General features: G+C 34.7%; 1 pseudogene; it reads right to left on the bottom strand.

The window, feature by feature from the left end:
- Window positions 1-1869: 1869 nt before the first annotated feature.
- On the bottom strand, window positions 1870-13174 carry LOC133881231 (serine carboxypeptidase-like 18; annotated as a pseudogene).

A 13174-nucleotide genomic window follows, 5' to 3' on the forward strand; every position in this document is an offset into this window, starting at 1 on the left:
TTCGGCGGTTAGTGGTTTTAAAATAACCACCGGTTAGTGGTTATTGAAATTTATAACCGCACCGCATAACTGCTTTTAATAAATTGGTCTATTTTGGTGTTTTGGATTTTCTTTGAGCCTTTTTTAGGGCCTATTTTATATGATTTTGGGTCTTTTATAAATAAGTAGAAGACTTCAAAATATAACAAAACTCAATATTATTATTATGAATAAATATCAATTTCATTAAACTTAAAACGAAAACCCTATATCAAATGCACCAAAATGACGTGGTTTTGTATATTATTATTATTATTATTATTATTATATATAAGGGTAGGCGAGTAGTAGTTATTAACTGTCTCCGCTTACCCTAAAAACGCTAATCGCCTTGCGATTTTTTTCAACTGGCTACAAAAACAGTTATGCGGTTAGCAGTTATTAGGCGGTTAATAACCACTCGTTTGTACACCCCTACTCATATCCTTGAGACTCTTAAGATCTAAAAAGCGGCTATGCCATTATTAGAAGATATACCATAGATTATGGGCCTCATATATATAGTTAAAAATCAAATGATGAAACCACCCATTATTTATGTGGGAGGGGAAATATTGTTCTAGCTAGCTAGAAAATAATGAATAATTTCGATAACTTATTCAATAAATTCACTATATCTACTATCTAGTGCAAGAGGCATCAATGCGAAGAACCTTAATTTCAAGTGGAATATATTTAATTAGTACATATATTGACCAATAAAATTTTCCCATTGGTTACTGTTTTTCATCCCCTTATATCTTCATCCCATTGGCCTTAATTTAATGACAAATTATTGTTGTACAATCGTATATACAACTTCTATCCAACTTTGCCTACGTGACAGTTTATTTATTTTTTTTTATTTTTATTTTTTAAAAAAAAACGATGAAACTACTATGGGGTAAATGCTAGATCATTTTTTTGAAAAAATAAAAATAAAAATAACTTACCACGGAAGTAATGTTGGATGAGAGTTATCTATAGTTGTACAACAATCATTTCTCTAATTTTACGCTCCAAATTGTTGCTTCCACATCAAATTCTCTCTCATTGTGGCTCCCATTATAAGATTGTAGGCTGAGCTGGCCTACATTTTTTTTTTTTAAAGGAAAGATAAATCTTTCATTGATGAAGAAAATGGTACATATTAACCACCATATAGGTGTACATAGGACACCATCATAAAAGGTTTATATCCCATCTGAGTCAAAAAAGACTCAAACCATACAGATAGTTATTACAAATAAAACCTAGCCAAACAAAATGATGTCTCTGCATTAACATAAATAACTACAATGGGTAATAATGAATCCACCTGTGAAACATGTGGGAACATTCTCTACGGTAGTACTCTGTAGCCGTGTGACCAGCACCCTATACAAGACAAAGCAAAACATCCCACTTCTCTTAATTTATATATCCAAAAAAACAAAAGGGAGAAAAATATATACGAAAAGTATTGGAAATGAATAATTAAATAAATAATAAGAGTAATTAGGAAAAAAATAAATAAATAATAAGAGTATGCATAGTTAATTTACTTTACTTGCCTTTACAGTGGCATATGTTAAACGAAATCCGTTTTCTGAGTACTTTCTTGCGTACCTAAATTGAAGAAGTAAGAGATGAATATATCTTCAGGTTAAAAAAAAAAAAACAAAAAACAAAAATAAGAGAAATTTTACTTTAACCCTTCTGAATTTTCAGTAAATTTGTACCTGTAATTACTCTCCAAATTATATATATATATATATATATATATATATATATATATATATTGCAAGGATTACCCACCCTGCAACTTGGCCGTCAACGAACCAAGGTCGCCAATCGTTGGCGACGGTCAAGTTAAGAGACTTTATCCACTTTACTGTGCCCACAATCGCGGTCACCACTGTGCATGGCAAAACCAAAATCTTTAGTAACGATCATATGAGACATTTAATGTCTAACAATCTCAATTAAAAAAAAAACTAAATGAAAATAAGACTAAAACACAGGAGTTCGATCTCCTCAACATATCAATTGACCCCTTCTCCATTCAAGAGAAAGGCCATCCCCGAGCCATTGCCCACACCACCACCACTGACCTCTCTTCCGCCGAGCGTTGCCAAACGCCACCGAACCCCATTGATGGTTCCTCCATTGGTAGTCCGTCAAAGACACCCAGAGCCCTTTCACATACGCTTTTCTCCAAGTAAAAAATGATCTCCGGTAGTAAAGAAATAAAACCCATCTTAACAAATGCTAATTTGATATTCGCTAGAAGAAGAAGTGAAAGAAACCAAGGGACAGGGTTGTCATTTTCAAAGACCTACCCACCACATTCCACTCGTCCCTGCTTCTTTCTGCAACAAATCTTCACAATCTTTAAACACCCCGACCCATTACTAGTACACAGATGCATAATGGACAGTATTAAACAAGAACCAACAGAGAGTTGATTTTTGGGTATTTTGTTTTGCTTCAGTAAAATTTGGTTTTGGTGGATATTCCTTTAGATTTGTTCTGTTTGACACTTTTTTTCTTGTTTGGGTAGTTGATGGATGCGTTTTCCTTTTTTATTTTTACCAAGTGTTGCTGGATTTTGATGTTGTTGTTTGGATGACCAAATCAATGTGTGTTCTTCAGAACTGTGAGTGTGAGTCGGAGATCTTCAGCACTCAATGGTGCTTGACTGAGTAGAGGGCGGTGGCCCGCAGTGGTGTGGGCAGCGGCTAGGGGTGGCTTTTCTCTTGAATGGGGAAAGGAGTTGATTGATACGTTGAGTTCAGGAGATAAAAACCCTCTGTTTCGGCTTTATTCTCGTTTGATCATGTGATTTAGTATAATATACTGATGTGTCTCTTTTTTATTGGTGGGTATAAAAGACTTGGTTTATGCCAGGTCTTTATAGAAGTTATTTTAAACGTTCAATTGGGATAATGTCTTTCCAAAGAACTAAAAAGTTGTCAATGTACCAAGGCCAGCAAAAAGACAAAAATGACTTTACAATTTTTTCAATAAGACAAAAATACCCTATAAAATAAAAAAAGAAAAAATAATTAATTTTATTTTTTTAAAAAAAAACGATTTTTTAATTTAATTTCTTTGAAAAAAAAAATTAATTTAAAAAAAGAACAAAAAACTTTTCAATTTTAAATTTTTAAATCTATCCACCCCTGATTTTTATGTATTTCTTTTCCATTTTTTTTTTTTAAGGTCTCTGTTGGTTTTTTTTTTTTTTTTTTTTTTTTTTAAAAAAAAAAAAAAATTAGTATTTTATTTTGTTTTATTAAGAGTATTTTCGTTATTCGGTGAACATTTACAATTTTTGGTAGTTCGAGCTTCGAAGGGACATTGTTAATTGAGTGATAGTTTGAGGGAGGTACGTGGATTTTACCCTATATATTATATATCCCACTCATTCTCATTGGGCTGACGACAAACGTGGTAGTGTTCATCAACCTTCCAACATTTTTTATTTTTTTAACAACGCTAATGTAGAATTTGTCTTATGATATACAAATTGCATCCAACTATACATGGAAGACAAGAGAAGATATATATAGATATATATGAAGTGATTACCTCTGTACCAGGAGTTGTAAGCCAAATTTACTGAGATATCGATGAACATGAACCACACTAAGGATATCTTTTGTGTATGATAAGCTCTTGTTGCACCTCTTCCAGTCCAACACATAACCCTGTTGCCATCATAAAATGACATCTCAATAACATTATAACATCATACCAACTCAATTAAACGTACATCATCGCCATGAACAAATATTTACAAACCTGTCGAACGTGCAGAGCATCTTGAACCCTTTCGTCATTTGCCCACATATAGGACAATGCATAGTTAAAATTCTGCAGATGGACGTTATATTTCAAGAAAAGGGTAATATTGTTGCTTACGAAATGAATCACACAAGTACGACGCCGTTTAAACATTTAGTCTTTTTTTTAAGATAAAAATGTTTTTTTTAAAAAAATGCACTGTTTCGAAAAACTGACTTTCCATTTGACTATTGACCGAAATATTAGTATATTATATATATATATATATATATATATATATATATATATATATATATTACCATAACATTTATTATATTACTGTCATAAAACGTCACACAGTTTCACAAGTTGAGGAATGGATATCATATACAGAATCACAGATATCCATATATGATGAAATGATTTTAATTTAGTTAGATAAATTCATATATATATATATGAAATGATTGTTTGGTAATACATATTGAAAAGTATACATTTAAAATTATAAACAACGAAGAAATTATGCAATGATTTTAAAATACGAAGGCTCGTATATAATAATTGAATAAATTAACACAAGGAGCGACAACAAAAATTGTAAGTTATATTTATATGTTTTAAATAATAATTAAATTTTGTTGAATTATTTATTTATTTTGTTACTTATATTTTTTAAATTGTTTAATCAACTTTTGTTATTTATTTAGGAAAACTACGCATAACCCTCTCAAACTACCACATCATTGTCAATGTATCCTCCAAACTACCAATTGTGTCAATCTCCCCCCTTAAACTACAAGAAAATGTCAATGTCCCCCTAATGACAGAAATGCCCTTCATAAAATTATTAAAATAAAATAAAAAATAACAAAAATTATTAAAAAAATCTAAAATAACAAAAATTTATTCCAAAAAAATAAAAATTAAAACTGTTTTTATTTTTTTTTAAAATAATAATTTTCAGTTTTTTTTTCTTTTTAAAAAAATTGTTCTTTTTCGTTTTTTTTTTAATTTAATAAAAACAGGTTTTTTTTTTCATTTGTTTTATTTTTTTTAAAAAATAAATAAATTTCAGTTATTTTTTGTTTTTTCGTTTTTTTTTTTCTTTTAAAAAAATGTTATTTTTCGTTTTTTAATTTAATAAAGACTGTTTTTTTTTCATTTGTTTTATTTTAAAAATAAATAAATAAATTTCAGTTAGCTTCTTTTTTTCTTTTTTCTTTTTCGTTTTTTCGTTTTTTTTCTTTTTTTAAAAAAAAGACACAAATTAAAAATTTTGTTCTTTTATTTTAATTTTATTTTTCGTTTTTTTTTTTTAAATATTTCTTTTTTAGTTTATTTTTTTTATTTTTTTTATGTTTTTTAATTTTAGTTTTAATTTTTTGAATTAATGAGGACATTTTTTGTCTTATTCAAAAAAAATTAGGGTCATTTTTGTTTTTTTGTTGGTCTTAGGGGGGACATTGACATTTTTTGGTAGTTTAGGGGGGGACATTGACACAATTGGTAGTTTAGGGGGGTACATTGACAATTGAGTGGTAGTTTGAGGGGGTTATGTGTACTTTTCCCTATTTATTTTTTAATCTTAACCCCCTAACCGAAATCCTAGCTTATATATATATATATATAAATTAACCTAATTAAAAATTTGAGTTCCGAAATTCCGGCGATGGTGCGCTGGGACACCACCAGGACCCCATTGGGACCCGCCGTAATCACACAAGCATGTACATGTCCCGACAGGCCCCGGTGACTTCTCGGCGGTGGCCCGGTGAAGTCCTGGTGGGGTCTTGGTGGTGGCTTGGTGAAGTCCCGGCGAGGTCTCAGCAATGGCCAGATGAATTCTAGGCTGGTCCTAGCAACGTCCCGAACAGGTCCCGACGGGGGTCCAAAGTCCAACAATGTTCTGGCATTGGTCCAGCAATTTGAGAATGAGAAGCTCCAGCTCAGAAAATGATTTATGAAATTTAAAAATGAAAATCATTTTTCAGAACTAAAGAAGCTTTTTTGGTTAAAACGAAAATAAATTCAGTTTGATTATTATTTTTGATCGCACAAAACACCAAACAATACGAAAATATTTTTCAGAAAATATTTTACACAAAAAGAAACTGAGCTTTAATTAGAAGGAGATGTTCACCCGACACCATTCATCAGGAATTCTCGGTGGCGAAAGTATGAAATCTGTTGGATTTTCATGTAGAGATCTTCGATCGAGATCTGGATTTGGCTTCGGGGATGCATCAGCGCACGTTGGCTCCAAAATATTATAAGTATATAGATCTTTGATGCACTGCACGCAATTTCGAAGAATCACTCAGTATTTATGGTAAATAAATTGCGTAAATTAATAAATCTTATAACTATCAATCCAATATTTCAGTCTCACCTTTTGGTAATATGCAAGAGCCATGACACATGCTGTATTGGATGGATCTACGTTCACATAATCCTCTTTACAACTTGTTTTGAGTTGCTGGAAATGGTGTAAACCATAACAATTTTTAGATTATTAATTAAATAATTAAATCATCAATTATTATTTTTTTAATTAATTATATACTTAATTAACCTTCTGGGATCGATAATGATTCACCTCATAAAGTTCATCTGATATGAGTGCCATCCGGTGAGCGAATACTATTTTGGAATTTTCATCAATAAAAGAGTCTGTTCGTGGGCACCCAATTAGATATCCCTGAGATTATTTCGAAAAAATGTCATAACCGTAATGCAAAAGCAAAATAAAACGCCCAAATATGGTAAGTTTATGTACTTTGAGATTCATTTGTGGCTTTACTTTAGCAGCAACACCTGAAAACTCATACACAAAGCAAGCTTAATTAGTCTAAATACAAAGAGGCTAGGGTTTGATTTCAGTGTAGAAAGTTCAAGTTCAAGTTCAAGTTCTATTGAGTTACACATGTAAATCACGTGTTTGATTAGCTGTAAAACACGTGTTAGATTAGCAGATTAGCTGGCTGGTTAGTTAACTTAACTAGTTAGTTTTACTTCAGTTAGTTAGCTTTTCTCTTCTGCAGAATGTATATATGCAGTTTTGTAAACTCTTGATCGATGATTGAATATAATTCTAAATTCCCAAATTCTCTTTGTTCTCATTTCTGATATGGTATCAGAGCATTCTAAACCCTAACTTTTCCTTCCGCTCAAACATCTAATCTTCTTCTTAAAATCTGATTTCATCTTGTCCATGGAATCAAATTCTTCGATTTCAACACTTTCTGTAATGGATTCTAATCCATTGTATCTTCACCATGGCGACAGCCCTGGTTCAATCCTAGTTACTCAACTTCTCACAGGCGACAATTACTACACATGGAGCCGATCAATGTTCATGGCCTTGACAGCCAAGAACAAGCTTCAATTCATCAATGGAGCTTTGCCGAAACCTCACTCTTCTGATCCAGATTTCTTTGCATGGACTCGTTGCAATAATATGGTGCTGTCATGGATTATCAATTCAGTTTCTAAGGAGATTGCAGCAAGTGTTATCTCAGTTGACTCTGCAGAAACTATGTGGAATGATCTTCGAGACCGTTTTTCTCAGCAAAATGGACCTCGAATCTTCCAAATTCAGAAGGCTATTTCTGCTATGTCTCAAGAGGATCAATCGGTAAGCAGTTATTTTACTGCTCTCAAAGGACTATGGGATGAACTTCTCATTTATCGTCCTTTACCTGTTTGTCTTTGTGGAAAATGTTCATGTGGTGTGTTGAAGACTCTTACTGAGTATCACTATCAGGAGTATGTTCTTCAATTCCTTATGGGATTGAATGAGTCTTTTTCCCATGTGAAGGGACAAATTTTGTTAATGGATCCTCTTCCACCCATTAACAAGGTTTTCTCCTTAGTTGTTCAACATGAACGACAAAAAGAAATATCTGGTTCATTAAGCACAATGCATAATAATGCCACTGCTCTGTTCACAAAAGGTCCTGCTTCTTCTCCATCTTCACATATTCGACCTACTACCAATTCCTCTAATCCTCGGCATGGTAAACCAAGTGCCATCCGTAAAAATCGTCCCACACGTACACACTGTGGTGTTTATGGTCATACCATGGAGAAATGCTACAGACTACACGGCTTCCCACCTGGTTTTAAATTTACCAAAGGACAGCAAGCTGCAGAACACCATTCTGTTCATCAAGTATCTGAGGCTGATTCATCCACTGCTGCCCTGCCTCTTATCCAAGAGCAAATTCAGCAATTGTTTGCCATGATCAAAACAAAAAATTCTGATGTGGTCTCCTCAGTGAATCAGGTTGGAATACCTCAAAATCATCTGGTTCCAAATATGTCAGGTAACCTTTCCACATTTTCTGCTTCTTTCAATAACCATTCACAACATTCTGTTTTTTCTTCAATTTCCACTTTTCAAGTTGCTTCTCGACTTGTTAATCAACCGTGGATCATTGACACGGGTGCCACTGATCATATGGTTTGCTCTCTTTCTTTTTTTACTACTATTACTGCCACCATTTCCAAATTTGTCAAACTACCAAATGGACAGCTTGTCTCGGTTACACATGTAGGCACTGTTAGAATATCTTCTTCTTTAATTCTAACTGATGTCTTATTTGTTCCTTCTTTTTCTTTCAATCTTATTTCAGCAAGTAAACTCACAAAATTTTTCTCTTGTTGTCTCATTTTTCTTGCTGATTTTTGCTTCATCCAGAACCTGTTGACTTGGAAGATGATTGGAGTGGGTAGAGAAAATGCTGGTCTATTCCACCTCCTTAACAATTCAGAATTGTCTTCCTTTACTTTCCCTAATGTTTTAGCTCATAGCCTTTCTGTTAAACAAGTTTTTTCGGATGTATGGCATTTTCGCTTGGGACACTTGTCTGATTCTAGACTAAAATTGCTTAGTCAATATGATTCTAGCATTTCTGTTAATACCAATAATTGTTGTACAGTTTGTCCATTGGCTAAGCAACATCGCTTACCTTTTCCTGTAAGTGATTCAATATCCAATAAAATTTTTGATTTGATTCATTGTGATATTTGGGGCCCTTACTCCACTGATTCACTCAATGGTGTTAAATATTTTCTCACCATAGCTGATGATTTTTCTAGATTCACATGGGTGCATCTAATGGTTACTAAGTCTCAAACCCGACATTTACTTGTGTCTTTTATTAATCTTATTGAAACTCAATTCAATACAAAAGTTAAAACTTTAAGAAGTGATAATGGTATTGAATTTCATATGCCTGAATTTTATCAATCCAAGGGCATTATACATCAACTCAGCTGTGTTGAAACTCCTCAACAGAATTCTGTTGTGGAGAGAAAACATCAGCATCTCCTCAATGTTGCCCGCGCATTAAGATTTCAGGCTAATCTTCCTTTGTTTTTCTAGGGTGAGTGTGTTCTCTCGGCTGCTCATATCATCAATCGTATTCCTACTCCTACTTTGTCCAATAAAACTCCTTTTGAATGCTTATTTTCTGTTCTCCCTACTTTTTCACATCTTCGTGTGATTGGTTGTCTATGTTTTGCCTCTACTCTTGCTAGAAATCATTCTAAGTTTGATCCCCGGGCTAAGCCTTGTCTTTTCATTGGCTATCCTTATAACATCAAATGTTACAAATTGTTTGATCTCTCTATTCATACTGTTTTTGTCTCTCGAGATGTTATATTTCATGAAACCATTTTTCCATATCATCCTGATTTTCTTTCCTCTCATCCTTTTTTTCATAATATTGTTCTTCCTGTTCCCATTTCTGATGATGAGACCATTTTTTCTTCTAATCATCCTTCTCTTTCTTCACCTTCTAATGCTGATATTTCTTTTAATTCTGATCTGCATCATGTTATTCCTGTTTCTGATCCGTCTCCTGTCCTTCCTACCATTGCGGACTCTGTTCCTTCTCTTAGAAAGTCTTCCCGGATTAAACATCCACCTAGTTATCTTCAGGATTTTCATTGTCAACTGGCCACATCTTCTCACTCTTCTCTATGTTCTTTTCCAAGTTCTTCAGGTAATCCTTATGCTCTTTCCTCTGTTCTTTCTTACAATAAATTGTCTCCTTCTTATAAACAATTTGTTCTTTCGGTTTCTTCTTCCATTGAGCCTACTTTTTATCACGAAGCAGTTCAGCACTCTTGCTGGCATGATGCTATGCAAGCTGAAATCAAGGCCCTTGAGGATAACAATACTTGGACCCTTATGCCTTTACCTCCTAACAAAACTCCTATAGGTTGCAAGTGGGTGTTTAAGATCAAACACAATTCTGATGGTTCCATTGAAAAGCATAAGGCCCGGCTTGTAGCAAAAGGATTTACTCAATGTGAAGGCTTGGACTACTTTAAGACTTTCTCTCCAGTGGCAAAATTGACAATTGTTCGGTGTTTATTAGCATTGGCAGCCATTAATAATTGGCATCTTCATCAGTTAGATGTCAATAATGCCTTCTTACATGGTGATCTTGATGAAGAAGTCTTCATGAAGCCTCCTCCCGGTTTCATCTCTAAGGGGGACACTCGGGTTTGTAAATTGAACAAATCCATTTATGGCTTGAAGCAAGCCTCTCGGCAGTGGTTCTCAAAGTTCTCTTCCACCCTACTTCTTCATGGTTTTACACAATCTAAATCCGATTACTCTCTGTTTACTAAGTCCACAAGATCCTCTTTTATGGCTCTCCTTGTTTACGTGGATGACATCATTTTGGCAAGCAATGAGACACAATCTATTACTGATTTTACTGTGTTTCTGAATACTCATTTCAAACTCAAAGATTTGGGTCCTTTGAAGTTTTTCCTTGGCTTGGAGATTGCTCGGTCTACTGCTGGAATTTCTTTGTGCCAACGCAAGTTTGCTTTGGACATCTTAAGTGATACTGGTCTCTTGGCTGCTAAGCCTTCTGCTTTTCCGATGGATTCTAATGCTAGATTTTCTGCTTCGGATGGTGAGTTGCTTGATGATCCTAAGTCATATCGCAGGTTGATTGGTAGGCTACTCTATCTCACTATTACTCGTCCTGACTTAACCTATGCTATCCATACCTTAAGTCAGTTCATGCAGGCCCCTCGAAAGCCTCATTTAGATGCTGTATTTCGGATCCTTCGTTACATCAAAGCTGCTCCTGGTCAGGGCTTGTTTTTTCCAGCTTCTTCCCCTTGTCATTTAAAGGCATTTTGTGATTCTGACTGGGCTAGTTGCCCTGACACCCGCAGATCAGTTTCCGGGTTTTGTGTTTTTCTGGGTAATTCTCTGATCTCTTGGAAATCTAAGAAACAAACTACTGTTTCTCGTTCTTCTGCTGAGGCCGAATATCGGTCTATGGCTGCTGCTTGTTGTGAGATTACTTGGTTGTTCCAGCTTCTCAAAGATTTCCAGATTTTGCATCCTCAAGCTGCTCTTTTATTCTGTGACAGCAAGGCTGCTTTGCACATTGCTGCTAATCCGGTCTATCACGAACGAACTAAACATATCGAGATCGATTGTCATGTTGTGCGAGAAAAAATCCAACATGGTTTAGTTCGGACTTTACATGTTACTTCCTCTAATCAGTTGGTTGACTTGTTTACTAAGCCTCTTGGCTCTACTGTTTTTCAGTCTTTGTTATCCAAGATGAACATTCTCAACATCCATTGTTCATCTTGAGGGGGGGTATTGAGTTACACATGTAAATCACGTTTGATTAGCTGTAAAACACGTGTTAGATTAGCATATTAGCTGGCTGGTTAGTTAACTTAACTAGTTAGTTTTACTTCAGTAGTTAGCTTTTCTCTTCTGCAGAATGTATATATGCAGTTTTGTAAACTCTTGATCGATGATTGAATATAATTCTAAATTCCCAAATTCTCTTTGTTCTCATTTCTGATAAGTTCAAGAAACTATGTATCTTACCATCTATGACTTTTTTTGTAACATGTGGAACAGTTATGCCTGAATAAGAATTTCCACCAATAAAAAGTTGAACTGAGAGATATTGTGGGTGTTCATCCAACCACTGCATCATGCCCCAAAAACATAAATTAATGAATATTTTGAAGAAATTGTCTGTCCATGAGCTTATCATGACTCTGTTAACTCTACTAATTAAGCCCTTTTTGGTTTTCCACATTTCTGCCACAAGAATATCTGTCAAAGTAGTATGAATTTTCATTCTTGAAGCATGAGTTTTTACGCAGTACGCACCTTCCTTAGGAATTGGTAAGATTGCTCAGCTGATTCTGAATCTGAGGTAGGCCAGCCTTCTGGAGTTCTGGCGTAGGAGAAACCGGTGCCAACAGGTGCATCTAGAAATATGATGCTCGCTGTCTGCATGCACATTTATCACCACAGGTTAATGAGAATTGTACAACAAAACAGGAGACAAAAGGTGGGTGGAGTGAACGAAGAAGGCTGGATTCTGAACCTTTGTCCATGCATATGGGTAAGATACCAATCTGGCCGGGTAACCCCCCAGTGTAGGTGTTAATATCAAATTCCAAAGGACCTGCACACAATTTTCGATCAGATGACAGTTTTTTTTTTAGAGAGAAGTCACTCTAACTACAGTAACAGTTTTTAATGTACTTCTATAAAAATGTATCGTATTTGAAGTACTAGCAGCAGCTTTTCTTAAACTTATTTTATTCATTAAATATAAGAAAAAATCTAAAAAAAAAAAAAAAAAAAAAAAAAAAAAAAAAAAAAACTCCTAAAACAGATTTGTTTAATGTTTTCTAAACCAAGGAAACACCAAGCAAGGAATCTAGCAAGTTAGAAACACCCAAGCAAATGCATAAGCCAATAGGCAATAGTCCCGAGCGTTTCTTATTGGGGGATTCGACATTGTAACCTAACCCCACTGAGATGACCCGAAATGCCACCAGAGATTGTTGAGCATGCATGTTTACTTGTGATAGAAGGATGGTTACTGTAACAAATATTATATTATGATAATAGAAATACCAATTTCGTAGACAAGTGCATGGAGAGAAGAACAGCCGGGGCCTCCAGTGAGCCACAGGAAAAGAGGGTCTTCTTGAGGGTTTCCTTGGGACTCGATGAAATAGTAGAATAGCTCGGAATCCCCCACGCTTATATATCTGAAACCAAACCCCCCATGAAATGAACATATTTCTACACCCCGCGCGCGCCCCCCCCCCCCCCCCCCCCCCCCCCCCCCCCCCCCACACACACACACACACATATATATATATATATATATATTACACTCAAAATATATATACAAACTTACCCGGTTTCGAGCTTAAATGGAAGCTCGCCATCAAAGCCAGGCAAGTACTTGACGATGGAGACAGAGAAAGCTACATTTGCTAACACAAGTAATAGATTAATAAGCAAACGCAAAGACACCCATTTTGGGAGATTAACAGAGATGAATGACTTTGTCAGAAACTGCAT

Source organism: Alnus glutinosa, chromosome 11 (assembly GCF_958979055.1).
Source record: "Alnus glutinosa chromosome 11, dhAlnGlut1.1, whole genome shotgun sequence".
NCBI classification, from domain to species: domain Eukaryota; kingdom Viridiplantae; phylum Streptophyta; class Magnoliopsida; order Fagales; family Betulaceae; genus Alnus; species Alnus glutinosa.